The sequence below is a fragment of the Bos taurus genome, chromosome 9 (assembly GCF_002263795.3).
Source record: "Bos taurus isolate L1 Dominette 01449 registration number 42190680 breed Hereford chromosome 9, ARS-UCD2.0, whole genome shotgun sequence".
NCBI classification, from domain to species: Eukaryota; Metazoa; Chordata; class Mammalia; order Artiodactyla; family Bovidae; genus Bos; species Bos taurus.
In genome coordinates, this window is record NC_037336.1 from 88,672,892 (window position 1) to 88,690,727 (window position 17,836).

Sequence of the window (17,836 nt, forward strand, 5' to 3'; positions counted from 1 at the left end):
AGCCTCTCTCGCTCCACCCTGTTCCCCAGACGTGCCTGGGACATTCCTGACCTTGCACTTGCTAGCGCTCGGGCTGTGGCAGACTCAAGATGCTCATCCCTCACCATCTTCGGGCGGTTGCTCAATGTCATCTCAAAGGTCACCTGTCTGATTGCCATGCTTAAAGGTCAACCTTGCTCTTATACTCCTTGTCCCCCCTCCCTGCTTAATCTTTACCTTTACACTTGGCAGTGTTTGACCTACTCTATTTTCTTTATTGGGCTTCCCAGGTGGCTCAGTGGTAGAGAATCCACCTGCCAATGCAGGAGATGTGGGTTCGATCCCCGGGTCAGAAAGATTCCCCTGGAGAAGGGAATGACAACCCACTCCAGTATTCTTGCCTGGACAGAGGAGCTTGGGGGGCTACAGTCCACAAGCTCACAAAGAGCTGGACATGACTGAGCAACTAAACACACACATATTTTACTTATTGGAGAAGGGCAGGGCAACCCACTCCAGCATTCTTGCCTGGAGAATCCCATGGACAGAGGAGCCTGGCCGGCTACAGGCCACAGGGTCGCACAGAGTCAAACACAACTGGAGTGACAGCATACATACACACAAACACACACACACACACACATTTTTAATTATTGGTTTATTGTTTGCCTCTTCTTCTTTCTCTAGAACATAAACTCCATGAGGTCAGGGATTTTGGTCTATTTTGTTTACTAAATACTATGTTCCCAACACCTAGAACAATTCCTAGCATGCTACAGGTGCTCAGTAAATAATTATTAGATGGAAAAAAAATCAATGGGTTTCCTAACTAATCTCTCAAATTCTGCCCAAATGACTAGCTTTGCCGTGCTTTGTGGCTGAGTCTTGGCCTTCTTCCTTAGTCTCCCCAGGGGTGGAGCTTCCCACGTCCTGGTAACCTGAGGCTCCATGGCCTATTGTGTGACTCTGCACCTGTCCTGCCCACCTGGGGCTCTGCCAGCTGCTTGGGTCAGCTGCTGGTCACTTCCTTGTCTCCGCTCCATCAGCCAGCGGGGGTCCACCTCGCTCACACTCCCTCTGTCCCTTCCTCTCCGGACCCATCTCCTGGCTGACACCTCACATTTCTTACTTCTTCCTTCTGCAAACCATTCCTGGCCCTCACCAGCCTGGAGTTTTGGTACGTTGGTCAACCTCAGGCTTAGTGACGCATCCCTTTTAATAATTCTTAATGATACTTCGGAGAAGGAAATGGCAACCCACTCCAGTGTTCTTGCCTGGAGAATCCCAGGGAGGGAGGAGCCTGGTGGGCTGCCATCTATGGGGTCGCACAGAATCGGACCCGACTGAAGCAACTTAGCAGCAGCAGCAGCAGCAGCAGCAGCAATGATACTTCAGGCTGACTCTGTGCAGCAGATCCATAAATAATGATTCTTTCTAAGGTTGCATCAGGGTATGAGAAGGTGGGAAAAATGCTTCCGGATGATTGGACCGTGGCAGTTCTGGAATGACTGCTGAAGGTCTGTGGTCAGAGGTTCCCACGGCCCTGATGAGCTCTGACGGGGGAGGGGGCAGCTGTAGGTAGGGGGAGGGTCCTGGGTCCACCAGTTCTCCTCTGGCTTCCCCTAACCCTAGTCCTAACCCCAGAGCCCAGCGCTCTGACTGTTGATCTTGTGATATAGAAGCTTCTGGGGGGCAGGAGTGACCGTGGAAACCGAAGGCTGTTTCTGGACTATTTCGCAACACTTTTCTCCAGGAAAAAAAAAAAAAAAAAAAGAAGCCTCATTTTCTTCATCCCCAGGGTTACATAACCTAACATTTCCCTCACTGGTTGAAATGAATATCCTCTCTTTGCCTGAATAAATAGGACACAAACTCTTTGGGACGGGCGGCTTCCTCTGCTGAGAGCGTCTGAGGGCTCCGCTGCTTCGGCTGGTTTAGTGGTGACCCACAGCTTGGTGGGGGCTGATTCTCCCTCCCGGGCTCCTCCTTGGAGTGGGAATTCCACCAAAACACCTTTTAAATGTTTCAATAAACAAAGACCCTCCTGTGGTGACTCTGGAAGACGGGCTCCCCATGAGGTGCCCAGGGCGGTGTTTGTAGCTGGAAATCTACCCTCGCTCCTCACACACATCTCCTAAGAAACACCACAAAAGCACAGGGAAAAAAAGGAAAGATTAAAAACCCAGTTACAAACGCTTACATCCATAGCAATTTTCTGTCCCGCCTTTATAGGAAAAAACTATTTACCTGCTGGGTTATTATTCAACCTTGATCTCCCAGGGTTCATCCTGAATGCCAGGAGCAGCTCCGTGTTACTACTTGGTAATTACCAGGATGGATCCTAGGTTTTAAAAATCAAGATCTCTTTGGACTTGTACAAGTAAATTGTTAAACAGTGAGAAGTGACCCTTTCCATTTAGTTTGGAAGAAGGATACAAACTATAAAACTTTACTAATTTGGTAAAAGATGTTAGTTTTGAAAACTAATCTTACCTGCAATGTTAAACTTTTCAAGGAAACATAGTTGACAGCATGTTACAATTTACAATAAGTCCATGCCTTTAGTAGTTCTTAATCTTGTTAGGCTTCATAAAGAATCACATGAAGTTTCTGTTTTCCTTTTTTTAAAACTTTTTATGTTGTATTGGGATATAGCTGATTAACAATGTTGCCATGGCTTCAGGTGAACAGCAAAGGGACTCAGCCATACATGGACATGGATCCACGCTCCCTCGAACTCCCCTCCCATCCAGCCTGCCACATAACCTTGAGCAGAGAAAGAATCACACGAAAGTTTCTAGACTGTCTAAACTCTCATCAACATGTGTTGATGTAGCTAAAAGGTTGGCTGTGATTTCAGAGGATTCCAAGTTCCCTGGAACCATCCATGTGGATCTTTGCTTTGAAAAGTGGAGTAAGCAAACTAGAAAAGGCTAGATGATTTTATAAGAGAAAAACTTGCTATATAGTGGTCAAACAAAACTTGATTATGGAGAAAATGATTAAACACATTCATTGTCCAACTGATGGTAACACAATATATTCATATTAATATCCATTTTAAGCACATTTCACACTTAACAGTGACCTAGTAATCTAAATGTTGTCTTATTGTCTATTATCCTCTCATTTTACTTAATGCCAAAACTAGGTAATTTAAATATGCTATGTCTTATCTCTGATGTAATTATCTAGTTTTGTTCGTTGGTTTCTATGTTTTATTTTTTGCTTCCTGTCCTTACTTCAAAGACCTTAAAGGTATTAGGCCTTGAGGGAAAATAGTTTCTAGTACAGATTTTTATATTGTAGAGGAAGCTTTCCAAACCCCAACAGGCATGTCCTTGGGAGTTGAGACTACTCGGTACCCCTGTGCATAGTTAAGCTGTATGGTTTCTGCTGCTTGGAGAGCAAGGTGAATGTAGGTCTCCTAGGTCACTGGGGATGATGGAGGGTTGGGGAAATGAGGATAAACATACCTTTATGTCTCTTCTACTCTAGTTGAAATTCACTTGAGTGAAAAAAAAATGTGTCTGGTGCTGTGTGAATTACTGCCATGGATCTAGGTGGAGAAGACACATTCTCAGGTAACCTGCAATTGACTGCAATCAAGCAGTGGTAGGAAGGACCAGACTGAATTTCATTTCTCTGAGAGTCTTATCTAGTGTTCAGTGAGAGTGTATTTCAGTTCTGATGCATCAGTTATCATGTTGTCTTACAGTTCATCTGTTGAAGTGTCTGTTCCTTCTAGACACAAACTCCTCAAGGTTCTGTCTATCCATCCTTGCCTGGCACACAGGAGGTGCTTCCTCTGGACCTGTTCCTGGAGGGGGAAAGTGCAGGAAATACACAGCGGGGATGCAGAAGTGGGTGAGAACAGGGCAATGGTGGGCAGTCAGGGAGGGCTCCATGGAGAAGGTGTCCTTTGAGATGAACTTTGAAGATGTGATGAGATCATAGCTAGCCCAGATGGGGAGGAGGTCATTCCCGGGGAGCAGGGAATGAGGCCGCCTGATCTGAGCTTGAGTCTGGAGAGGTGCGCTGGCACCTGAGTAACAGGGAGATGGGGAGTGATTTGCAACTTAATTTGCATGATGGTGATGGTTAGTGAGGAAGGTAATCTGGTGAAGGAGTATTCAATGGATTAGAAATAGGAGAGGCTGGAGGCAGTCAGAAGAGATAGGATGCCATTGCATTTGTCCAGCTCAGAGTGGAAGAAATCTTGAGTAATAACATGGAGAAGGAGACAGAAGGGAGGGAGGCTAGGGGTATTTGGGAGATAGAGTTTGAAGTTCTTGTAGTCCATAGCTGATCTAGAATAAACCAGTCCAGGAAAGAAATGATGAAAACGGCAAAAAGCAACACTGTCTCACTCTGCTCTCCATCAACTCTTTTTTTCTTTTACAACCTGAAGGCCTTTCAAATTCTTCCTTCCTGTGTCCCCAGGTGAGTAAGCAGATGCTGTTGAACTTGCCCCAGGTGTTGAGAGTCACTGCAAGCCTGCTAAAGCCACCACTGTCTGCCAGAGATGCCAAGGAGGGCAGGGTTCACTTGCTGCTAAGTGGCCCGAATCCTTAGTTTGGGAGAGCTGCTCACTCCTGATGGTCATCTGGTTTAGGAATCAAGGCTTCCCTTTGTTCTGTTTTGCTTCCGCTGTTCTTTCACTGAAGTTGACGAACTTAGTGACAAAAATCTGCTCTGTATTTAAAAATTGTTTTTCTCTGGCACTTGCTCCTTGGCTTTGGGTGCCATTTGTGGAATTCTTTCTTCCCCCTACAGGTTCTCCTAATAGTCCATGAAAATCAACTCCTGGAAGGGCCCACCATCCAAATCCTGGTTCAGACCTTGCTTCCCACCAAGGGGAAGAGTGTGTGAGTTTGTGGAACCAGCAACTGAGATAGATGGAGTTGGGCAGTGGTTAGCGACTGGAGTTTTGGGAAAAGAGGGGAGGCTCAGGGTCTCGTGGGAATGAGGAGAATCACAGATTTTCTTCTCTCAGCAGAGTGACTAGCTTTGCCACTTTATTTTTTATTTACTTGTAAAGATGTATTTATTTTTTGCTGCATTGAGTCTTCGTTATTGGGCGAAGACTTTCTCTAGCTGCAGAGAGCAGGGACTACTCTCTAACTGGGGTGTGCAGACTTCTCATTACGGTGGCTTCTCTTGTTTGGGTGCAAGGCTCTAGGGCGTGCAGGCGTCAGTGGTGGTGGAGTGCGGGCTTAGTAGTTCAGAGCGTGGGCTCAGCAGTTGCCGCGCATGGGCTAAGATGCTCTGAGGCATGTGGGATCTTCCCAAACCAGGGATCAAACCTGTGTCCCCTGCCTTCGGAGGCAGATTCTTAACCACTAGACCACCAGAGCTTTACTGCTTTAAATCATGGTATCCTTCAGATGTTACTCCCTTTGTCATCCTTATCAGTATGAAAACCCATTGATTCTTCTAGCAGAAGTCTTTTCAATAATTATTTCTTCATGTGGGATGTTTGTGTCTTGCTATATATCTTTTTCTGTATAAAGAAGAAGCATGTGATTTATGCAGGGAGGTTTTAAAGGCCTTTCTATAGATGAAGTGTAAGGTTTAATTGAATTGCTATCTTTTTGTATACATATTTTCTGCCTAACATCTTTGTTATCTGAAGGAAGTTAGTCCTTTCTTTTTTTTTTTTTTTTAAAGAAAGAGACTATCTTTATCCCTGTAAGCTTCAACTGCTGCTGCTGCTAAGTCGCTTCAGTCGTGTCTGACTCTGTGCGACCCCATAGACGGCAGCCCACCAGGCTCCCCCGTCCCTGGGATTCTCCAGGCAAGAACACTGGAGTGGGCTGCCATTTCCTTCGCTGCCAAATCGCTCAGTCCTGTCCGACTCTTAGCGACCCCATGGACTGCAGCCTTCCAGGCTACAGAGTTTCAGTTGGAGTAACTAACACTGGGAAGAGTCACCAGATATTGCTGCTATCATGTTGAAAACAGGACTGCTGTGCATTGTGACTTCTGCTACAAGCTACCACTTGTGATGCAGGATGAGTGTTTTAGTTACAGTTTTTGATGACAAAGAACAGACTCCCTTAAATACCTGGTAATAGGGTTATGGGAGACTTGTGTGACTTCACACCTGCCCAGTGACCAGCGCAGCTGTGGCCGTATCCTGCCATGTGCTCATGGGTCCAGAGCCCCGTATTTGTTGATCTTGGCCATTCTCTGTCTTTATGTAACTTCCTTTCCAAAAAGCCTTTGCTTATGATGGCCTCCAGTCTACCCCAAGACATTCTTCCTCCCTGTGTGTCTCGATAGCTTAGTCTAGATTTCCAAAATTCACATTCCTGAGAGCTTGAACGTGATTGGTTATGTTCATCCTTTCATATTAGGCATGTCCTTGGTCCCTGCCTATCTGAGTTAAATGCCTATCCAATTAGCTCTGATCTGAGGTGGGGACTGAGGGTCCTATGGCTGCAACTTGGTTGTCTAGGCAACAGGAGCTGAGTGCAGGGCAATTTTCCTGAGAGAGATGAGTGAGTGGGTGCTCGGGCACTGACTGGTATCTCAAGGCAAGCAGAGTTTCAACTGTGATTGCTTTCAAGACACAAACAAAATGCAGAGCTGCCTTCATAAATGTGATGGAATCATATTTAAAGTGGTGCCCAGCGGAAACATCTTTGCTAATAAGGACAAATAATTTGGGCAATTAACTGTGTAATTGAGTCACAAACTCTGCTATCGTCTAGGGCATCAGACAGAAACACTCCAAATCAAAAACTTGGGTTTTATTTTAACCTGAATCAGCCAGAACACAGCAAAATTTTGCTTGAATGACCCAGACAGATTGCATCAATTTTCTGCTTTACTTTGCTTGTGAAGACCAGGCTGTTAGTGATCACTTCTGGAATGAGAAAAGTACTAAAAAAAAAAAAACACAAAAAAACTTGGAACCTGGAAAGATTCTAGAATTTCCTTGTTCTGTGCTTCTGAATAAATAACATGCCACTATGAAAGAATGTGTGTGTTGATTTTTTAAAAAATAAAGATATTGTGGGTGCTTTGATTTCAATGAAATAAAAGGCTTTATTTTTCATTAACAAAATGAGGGAATTAGACTTAAAGGTATGATACTACTGTTTGAATTATGAGATTAAATTTGCACTGTGTTTGTTTCAATTACATTGTTTCACACTGCTTCACTTACTTTGTTGTTTCTATGTCAATCTGTAGAAACATAATCTTACCCATTCACTGATAACTTCTCAACTTTTCCTTCCAATGACACATGTAAAACATTTGTGTCCTACATGGATGGATCCAGACATTGTCATACGGAGTGAAGAAAGTCAGACAGAAAAGGAGAACTATTGTATGATATCCCTTATATGTGAAATCTGGAAAGAAATGATACAAATAAGCTTATTTACAAAATAGAACAGATTCACAGACTTAAGAGATTGAATTTATGGTTGCCAGGGGGAAGGATGGGGATGAGATAGTTAGACGGTGGGATGGGCATGTACATGCTGCTGTAGTTAAAAGATAACCAGCAAGGGCCTACTGTGCCAGTACAGGGAACTCTGCTCAATGTGGTATGGCAGCCTGGTTGGAAGGGGTGGTTGAAAGAGAATGGATACATTAATATCTATGGCTGAGTCCCTTTGCTGTATACCTGAAACTATTGCAATATTGTTAATTGGCTATATTCCAATACAGAATAAAAAGTTAAAAAATGTGTGTTCCCAAAGTGTGCTCCTGGGTGCTGGTTTTGATTCTGTAGTGGAGTGTTAAATTTTTGGTGATTGAGTCACACCACCTGAGTTTGAACTGTGACTCCAGCTGTGAAATGTTGGGGTAGGTACTTAATCTTGGTAGCCCATGGTTTCCTCATCTGTAAAATGGGTTTTCAATAGCACTTACCTTGTGGAGTTGTTGTGAAAGTACATAGAATAATGTTGGCCTCTAGTACATACTTGGAAGGCAAAATAGTAAAAGCTTTTATTTTCCCAGTTGAGAAAGCACATGTTGGGCTGCAAATAAATGTCAATTATAGTCTTTGAAGGAGGATTGATTCAATTTTTATTTTATCTGAATTGTATATTATACATTTATATTTCTAGTGTGTAGAAAATAATCTATAACTTTTCAGTTCCGAGTTCATTGGATGTCTTATTTTGAGAATTATTGGTCTAAATAATTTTCTTCTTTGTATTGATGTGCACAACTGATTTTGACAGGAAGCTAAATGCTAATTGAAAAGTGTACTTCACACATTCTGGCAAATCAAATAATTGAAAGATTTAATTAATTTAGAGAAAAATGTTTTGCTTTCAGAATGCGCTAAGTCTTCAAAACATTTTAGTAAATAATTTACCTTTTGCCACAAATCATAATAAAAATGATAAAAAGCTAATAAAACTGCCACAATGCATCAATATATATGATGGTTCTTTTTGTGAGTGAATCTTGTTGCCATTTTATGTTTCTTTAGTCAAAATGAAATACTTCACATATTAGCTAAAATATGTCCTGCTCTATGACCAACCTATACAACATATTAAAAAGCAGAGACATTGCTTTGCAGACAAAGGTCTGTCTAGTCAAAACTATGTTTTTTCCAGTAGTCATGTATGGATGTGAGAGTTGGACTATAAAGAAAGCTGAGCACTGAAGAATTGATACTTTTGAACTGTGGTATTGGAGAAGACTCTTGAGAGTCCCTTGGACTGCAAGGAGATCCAACCAGTCCATCCTAAAGGAGATCAGTCCTGGGTGTTCATTGGAAGGACTGATGCTGAAGCTGAAACTCCAATAATTTGACCACCTGATGCGAAGAACTGAGTCATTTGAAAAGACCCTGATGCTGGGAAAGATTGAAGGTGGAAGGAGAAGGGGACGACAGAGGATGAGATGGTTGAATGGCATCACCGACGTGATGGACATGAGTTTGAGTAAATTCTGGGAGTTGGTGATGGACAGGGAAGCCTGGCGTGCTGCAGTCCATGGGGTCACAAAGAATCAGACATGACTGAGCGACTGAACTGAACTGTCCTGCTCTATGTGGAAATTAATCTCAGACAATTTGCATATTCAAATGACTTTACCAGCTAACTCGCAAGTATAGAGAAGATAGAAGGCAATCCTGTGTGTGCATGTGCGTGTGTATTCAGTCATGTCTGATTTTTTGTGACCCCATGGATAGTAGCCCACCAGACTCCTCTGTCCATGGGATTTACCAGGTAAGAATACTGGAATGGGTTTCCATTTCCCTCTCCAGGGGATCTTCCTGACCTAGGGATCAAACTCCTGCATCAGCAGGCAGATTCTTTGCCACTGAACCACATGAGGATGACCATTAAGAGCCTTTATTTCAAAATGTTTTAAAGCATGGACTATGAGAATTTTGATTTTCTTTCCTAAGCTGATTTTGAGATGCATGGGTTGCCCTACAGATGTCAACATGCACTTGGAGATTCTAGAAGGCCCAGGAACAAGACAGACTTTTCCTCTTACCTGTCCTCCACCATCCTCACTTGCAGAAAACCAGCCTCCTTCAGATTTGAATAGAAAAAGCTAATGTGCTTTTAAAAGATCCTTTAAAATACATATTACATATGTAAATGAAAAAAAAACCCCTCAAACCCTTAAATGGCTGGATGAAAAGCCAGATGGGTCATGGGATGATCAGATGGCAGAGGAACGGCTTCAGAGGCAGAGAGAAGCTAACCTCAGCAGGACACTGAAGTCAAGAACCTAACTGATCAGGGATCAGTAGTGCAGAGCTGTCGAACCAATGTTGAATGAGAAAGTTACCAAAACGCTCACTGAACATGCATCCTCACTCCTGTTCTGAGCTGTAACAAAATTTATGTGTCCAATGAATGCTTGATTATTATTTTTCCAACCCAAAATGCCTGTCTAGACTTTAACCTTTATTAGTAGTGAAGAGAAAGTGAGCTGGTATTCATTAAAAAAAAAAAAAATTCAGGCAGATTAACAGATGACTTATACCCTTGTGAAATGTCTGTCTTGACCCAAGTGCTAGGACAGTGAGAATTAGGCCTGGTGTGGAGAAAGAAAGGCCACCCCCTCCTCTATTTTGTACAGAAGACTTTTCCACTCCTAGTCAAATGGTGGTGCTAGTTCTTTAGTTTTGAGTTTCTGCATTTCCTAATTTCATGGTCATAACAGCCTCTTGTCTACTGCCTCAGAACGGATTTCACCAAAACTGAAAATAAGGGCTCCATGCTCAGAAGTTCCCTAACGGACTCGAAAGGTTAATGTTCCTTTCCCTTGCCCTTCTATAGCATACGAAGACAGTCTTTCAGTGACATTCTTCTCCTCAAGCAGGTACTCCTATTTCTTCTTCTCAGTATATATGTATATATATACTCTTTTTCTTTTTGTTATATGTGCTACTATTTACAAACGTGATGTAACTTTACAGCTTCCCTCTCCTGTGAAAAGATGTTCATTTTTCTCTTAATGCTCCAGGGATATTTTGCAAAGTTTCTGGCAAGTATTAGTATGACGTTGAAATGTTAAGTCTAAACTTGGTACAGTGAAAATCCACTTTTTAAATGATATTCAGCTGAGTCAGAGGGCAACTCGACTACCCTTTTCTTAGCACTCACTGACAGGCTGTCTGCTTGCTCCAGATAACGCCTATTTATTTGATCCAGCTCTAGCTAGAAGGTTTTGGATTATCGAAATGTGGCAGAATTTCAAAAATTATTAATTGGACTGATCACGGGCTAGCGTGAACATGCTACCTGTTTTCGTCATCTTTGGGTGCCGTAACTTCTGTGAGTTGAAACTAAGCAATCTGAATAAGCCATTACTTGTTTCCTGAAGGCAGTCAAGTTTTCTGAAAAGCTACGCCATCTAGCAATCCAAAAGTCAGCCACCCTGTCTTTAAATTGCCTGTGATTTCAGGGCAAGTTCTCTTGGGTCTTTCTGCCTCAGTTTGCTCTCCTGTGGAAGACACTCCTGGGCACTTTTTACAGGGGGTTGGCGTGTACGTAAGTGTCTCCCTGCACCACAGAGTGCTACTTAAATAATGATGTGGCAGTCACAAAAGACAGGGCAGCATACTTTCATTTTGGTTAAAGGCATGCCACATGTTTCAGGAAATGCGTGTTACGTTCTAAGTTCTGTGCTGTGTTAAGAGGGTAACCAGTCTTCGCTCTCCCAGACATGCCCATAGTAGCCAACATAATTAAAAAAAAAATCTTAATGTAAGTATTGAGCTTTATCAGGACTTGGGATCATGGCACTGATTTCTGTTCAAAGATGCCAGATTTTTATTGGCTTTCTGGGCCAGATATAACAGACTTGCAAAGTTACTCCATGCACAAGATTGCTAGGAAACTCACCTGGTTTTGAATATTATATATATACACACATATATTTACATACATATGTAGGTATATATATATATATATATATATATATATATATATGTTTATTTCACATCTATGATGTATATATGATATATATATTAATGTTGAAAGTGAACTTATGAATATGAGGTTGCAGTGTTTGAATTTTATCTTAAAATACACTGAGAGACAAAAGAAATGAAATTAGATGAATCCTTATGAGATGTAGGCTTCAGAACCTGTTTCTACTCTATATAATCCTTTCCTCTTTCTCCAAAGCAAATGTTTGCTCCAATTTTGTTAATATCCTATGAAGATTGCCCCCTAGGATTTAATGCATGTGACTATACTATTCTAGTGGTTAGATATAACACTTACAGGGTATTAGGTTTCAAAGAAATTAGGAATAAAAATAACATAATCATCAGAGACAACAACATGGAGGGAAAAAAAGCAAAAATTTTGAATATGCATGTAAGTGCCATATTTCCTAGCAGATATTATTTCTTAGACTCTTGGAGGTATTTGTTTTATTTTATGGCAATGACAGTCGAGGAAAGGGATTAAAGTTTATGTTCTCAAACTTGCAGCAAGAACGGAGTCAAACAATTATCTTTCATTTCAATTAACTCTGTATCTTTCATTCAGTTTAGGATTTAGAGTTATCGACTCTCTTCCTTTTTGCTAACACCCACTCTCAACCTCTGTACAATGTAAATATTTGCACTTCAGGTCTGCTAAACATTTTCATGTGGTTTTCTGTGGCTTTGCTCAGTATTTGTCCATATTCATTTAGTCCAGTTGATCAGTACAACCGCTGAGACTCAGGGCCTGGTACCTAGGCTTTAGTTTGCCCAAAACAGAGAACAGCACTGGTTCATGGCTGCAGGTTGGCTACAAAGATTAGGCAAATAATTGCCAAAGATAAGGCAAGAATGAGAGTGACCCAGCTCTGAGTAGATCATCCATATTGGTTGTAAAATGTTCATAGCATAAGTTTCCCTCATAGTGGTTGAGAAATGGCCCTGCCCATTCATGTCCATCATGGCTGTGTCTGTCCTTAATCCCCGTGTTGGGCTCCCTGCACAGAGTGTAATAAACTGCTAGTTTTAGAGCAAGGTACTTGTATGTGTTAGTTGCTCAGTCTTTGTGACCCCCATGGATGGTAGCCCGCCAGGCTCCTCTGTCCGTGGGATTCTCCAGGCAAGAATACTGCAGTGGATTGCCATACCCTTCTCCAGAGGATCTTCCCAAGGCAGGGACTGAACCCTGGCCTCCTGCACTGCAGGAAGATTCTTTACCGTTTGAGCTATAGGGAAGTCTTAGCAGGTGGCTTTTGATGAAGGTGATGGTGAGGAAGGTGATCTTGCCTCCTAGGCACAAATTCAGTCGACTTCCTCTGGATCGTTCCCACTGGACCCTGACAAAACCTTGCACATCAGTGAGTTTATCATTCTTTCTAAGGAGTGTAAATTTTTTTTCTTTCTCACTCTGAGACAGAGTCAGAATGCAGAGGCTTGCATTATCCCTGTGTGCGTGCTAAGTCGCTTCAGTTGTGTCCGACTCTATGAGACTCTATGGACTGTGGCCCACCAGGCTCCTCTGTCCGTGGGATTCTCCAGGCAAGAATATTTGAGTAGGTTGCCACGCCGTTCCTCAGGGGGTCTTCCTGGCCCAGGGATTGAACCTGCATCTCTTACATCTCCTGCATTGGTAGACAGATTCTTTACCACTAGCGCCACCTAGGAAGATCCTTGCATTATCCATTTGCCCCTAAAAATATGTTGCTGGAAAGCATCTGCTTCTGCTCGGGTCTCCCCTAGCAGACCTCTTTGGTGAGGATTCAGATGTTCAGCAATTTTGATTCAAAACCACAGGAGATGGCTGAGTCCAAACCAGCATGCCCATCACTTTCTAGTTGTATGATTTAACCTCTGGCCTCAAATTCCTCATCTGTAAAGTAGGGATAATAGGAGTGGCCCCTGGATTTAATTGTGTGGAGTAAACGAGATTAAACTACTTAATAAACCACTTGTAGTCTTCACATGTTAGAAACTCCATAGGATGAAGTCATTTTTATTCCAAGCCTAGTTACACTGCCTGATAGTAAATGTTGGTGGAATAAATGACGAAACCTCATGGTCAGTATCACAGCCACTAGGAGTTTGCATCCATTGGACCAAACAGGGAACTTGACCTGAAAAAAAAGGAACAAAAGCAGTCAGCTGAGCCTGCCATGGGTGCAATGCTGCTGTGTCTGTAATAAGCATAAAGTATTGGAAGAGAAGGTACAGAAATCCCTAACATCCTACCCTCCATTATGACTTCTCCTTTGTGACCCTAAGGGTAGTTACATCCATTTGTGATAAGAGGAGTAGGAAAGAAAATGGGCAAATTCTTGCTGAGACAAGGATGAATGAAACTTGGTACAAATGCTTCCCATTCATTTTGCTGTCCAGAGAAGTGTTCAGTTTGGCGGTTGGGCCAAGCCTGAGTCTGTACTTGTGTACAGTTGTACCCTGATTTCTCATTCAACGTGATGCCAGAGACCTGGGGTGATTTCACCCTCTGGCTCTATAACAAACACTTAATGCCCACGAGGCAGTAGGAACAGCAATCGTATTAGTATTTCCCTTTTAGGGAGCTCTGATTTTGTACCAAGCTTTTTATAAGCATGATCACATTTAATCCTTACAACCACTCCACATGGTAAACAACAGTATGGTTCCAGTTTTACAAATGAGGACACCAAGGCTTTGCAAACTTAGGTCATGTGCCCAATGTTAGATGTCTTTACAAAGGACAGTTCTAAGACTTGAAGATAAGCTTCTCTGTTTCCCAAGCCCCCACTTCCAGCCATTCCTTGATAGAACACTCATCTCTAAAGTTTTGGATCCATATGATCCTTGCCGAGGAGATCTAACCAGTCCATCCTAAAGGAAATCAGTCCTGAATGTTCATTGGAAGGACTGATGTTGAAGCTGAAACTCCAATACTTTGGTCACCTGATGCGAAGAGCTGACTCATTGGAAAAGACCCTGATGCTGGGAAAGATTGAAGGCGAGAGGAGAAGGGGATGACAGAGGATGAGATGGTTGGATGGCATCACGGACTCAATGGACATGGTTAGTGATGGACAGGGAGGCCTGGAGTGCTACAATCCATGGGGTCACAAAGAGTCAGACACGACTGAGTGACTGAACTGAACTGAATTGATCCTTGCCTTGGAGGAGCAAGCTGAGCATCTAGGCTGATAAGAGATAAGAGAACAGTCTTTTGGACTCTGTGGGAGAGGGAGAGGGTGGGATGATTTGGGAGAATGGCATTGAAACATGTATAATATCATATATGAAATGAGTCGCCAGTCCAGGTTCGACGCACCATACTGGATGCTTGGGGCTGGTGCACTGGGACGACCCAGAGGAATGGTATGGGGAGGGAGAAGGGTTCAGGATGGGGAACACATGTATACCTGTGGCAGATTCATTTTGATACATGGCAAAACCAATACAATATTATAAAATTAAAAAAATAAAAAAATGGAAAAAATTAAAAAAAAAAAGAGATAAAAGCATACACCCTCAGGGTCTCAGTATCTTCATCTGTAAACTGGGAATAATATTATCTGACTCATAGAAGCTTTATGGCTCTTCATGGGGATTAAATTGAATAATGTAAGTAAAAGAACTTTGGAAAAAGTTCAGCCTTTTGAAACATAGGTGTTAGATGCAGAATGCATAAATAATGATTTAGTTACATGTCACCACATGAGTGAGAGTGGCCCTTGTGTGATGCTATGAAATGGGGATGAAAGGTGGGTTCATTTGTGCTCTAAAGGCCTGAGAGTGTGTGCGGTGGTGGAGGTGTGGGCGGAGAGGCTTGGGCCCCGAGGCAGGTGGGAAAGGTTGTAAGTAGGGCAGGCAGAGGGGTGGGGCTTTGGCGGGGTAGTGGCAGACAGGCTGGGAGTCAGCCAGCTCCCTCTCTGTAATCCTGTCCCTGGGGCATCCCAGTAGTCCTTGGGATGCTCTATGACTTGTCTGAGAAGACAAGCGGCCAGGAGCTGCCCTCGCAGTTCTGTTGTAAAAAACCACAAACACTGGTTCAGCTGCACACCTGGCACTTCATTTTACTAAGCCCGGCCATCAGGAGCTTGAATTGGCTTCTCTCTTCTATTTATAGTCATCAGCAACTCTCAGTTCTTTGAGGTTTCCTGCTACGAATGAATGCAGATGGAGGCACAGCCCTCCAGCTTCCCTTTCTCACTACCGTGAAGACAACGCACAGCCTGGGGTGGGAACTGGCAGTCATGAGTGGGGAGAGACAGGCCCTGACAAAAGGACCACCTAGGGAAATGGACAAGTCTATGCACTCACGGCCCCTGGTCTGGGTCCCTGTCCTTTGCTGGGACAGTAGATTGCCAGTGGGGTTTTGGCATTTCTTTTTTCTCTGCTGCTGCTGCTAAGTTGCTTCAGTTTTGTCCGACTCTGTGCGACCCCATAGACGGCAGCCCACCAGGCTCCGCTGTCTCTGGGATTCTCCAGGCGAGAACACTGGAGTGGGTTGCCATTTCCTTCTCCAATGCAGGAAAGTGAAAAGTGAAAGTGAAGTCGCTCAGTCGTGTCTGACTCTTCTCGACCACATGGACTGCAGCCTACCAGGCTCCTCCATCCATGGGATTTTCCAGGCAAGAGTACTGGAGTGGGTTGGCATTGCCTTCTCCTTCTTTTTCCTCGGATCCCATCAAACTGTACTCTGACCAAATAACCAGCAGCTGAGCTCTCTAAACACGCTTATTCCCCTAGATTGGTTCAGAAGACCTGAAAGCCCTTTTGCAAATGGATGAACTACATTTCTGAGACCCTTCTTCCCTCTGCTGTTCATAGAAATAGTCTCAGCGGGGTATTTCCTTTTCAGAAGTTCGAAAAAGGCACGAAGAAATCCACAAGAAACTTTGAGTTTATCTCACAGAAAGCTGTCTTTTATACTCTCATCTTTACTTACCATTGGGGCTTCCCTGGTGGCTCAGACAGTAAAGAATCTGTCTGCAGTGCAGGAGACCTGGATTCGATCCCTGGGTCGGGAAGATCCCTTGGAGAAGGGAATGGCTACCCACTCCAGTATTCTTGCCTGGATAATCCCATGGACAGGGGAGCTTGGTGGGCTACAATCCATGGGGTTGCAAGGAGCTGGACACGACTGAGCGACTAACATACACTTACTATAGCCAGTCATCTGTCAGCATTCACTTCCTTAAAACCATGTGCTGTAAAGTAAGAGATGATCACATCATATATGACAATCCATTTGACTATATTTCACCTTAAAACTATGTGACAAATATAGATTTCTTTGAAATTTTGAAAATTCTACTTACATCATTTTTTTTTTTTTTGCTTATTTTTGTTTCTACAGTCACCATGTGAAATTGATGGCACTCAAGACTAAAGGACACACACTGCTGCCTCTGCACCTTTTTAGCAAGAAACACAAAGCCCTTCCCCAAAGTCTCTACCCCTGCCCTGCCCCAGGCTTCCCTGCACCAAATTTTACTAAAGGATATTTAGAGATTACTTAGAATCCAATATAGTTCAATTTGACACACACTGTTCAGTTTTTTTTTTTCCTGATTTTATTTAAGGAATGAGTAATATTTACAAAGGCCCTGCTGTGGTTTATTAACGTCTGTCCAGAGTCTCTGCTCCCAACCGGACTGAAAGCGTCTTAAGTACAATGACGGGTTTGTGCCCGCCTCACTCTAGCGCCGCGGGGGGACTGGGATGCTCTGGATGTTGTTGTTTAGTTACTCAGTGGTGTCTGGCTCTTTGCTACCCCGTGGGCAGTAGCCTGCCAGGCTTCTCTGTCCAAGGGGATTCTCCAGGCAAGAATACCGGAGTGGGTTGCTATTTCCTTCTCTAGGGGATATTCCCAGTCCAGGGATCCAACCTGCATCTTCTGTGTTGGCAAGCAGATTCTTCACCACTGAGTCACTTGGGAAGCCCTGCCCTGGGTGTTGGGGGGCACAACTGTGTGTGATAGAGCCTGACCTGTTCCTTGATCCTGGGGTGTTCACTATCAGTTATGGTCACTAAGGCACACGGTAGGATATGTGATTATTACACAGTGACCATCATGTCACATATTACAATATGGCGAAGTAGAATGTGATGAGTGCTTCATGAAAAGTCAACATGTGGTGTGGAAGCAAGGAAGGGAATCTATTTCTGGGGGAGGGGTGATGGGAAGGAGGGGTGGAGAGGGAGGAGATGGTTAGAGATGGTTTCACATAGGAAGTAACATTTGCCCATGGCCCTAATAGATGGGTAATGTTTACCTAGGAAGATTTAAGGAAAGACAAGAACATAAGTAAAGCATGGGGATAAAAGATCTGAGGACTCATTAGCCAGCTTGTGGAAACATGGATGAGAAGAGTGCAGGGGAATGGTGTGAGATTATTTTGTAATTGAGAGTTAACTGTCAGACTTCTGGACTGATGGTGTAGATACTCT

The 17,836-nt window shown here is 43.3% G+C and overlaps 1 protein-coding gene across 1 annotated transcript in view; it reads left to right on the plus strand.

Moving 5' to 3' along the window:
* The first annotated feature begins 10,173 nt into the window (after positions 1–10,173).
* The window catches only part of ESR1 (estrogen receptor 1), a 415,900-nt gene continuing 408,237 nt past the window's right edge, over positions 10,174–17,836 (plus strand). Inside the window, exon 1 of the mRNA XM_024996420.2 lies at positions 10,174–10,299. The gene's annotated coding sequence lies outside the window, so the exon portion shown is untranslated. The remainder of the gene's footprint in view (positions 10,300–17,836) is intronic.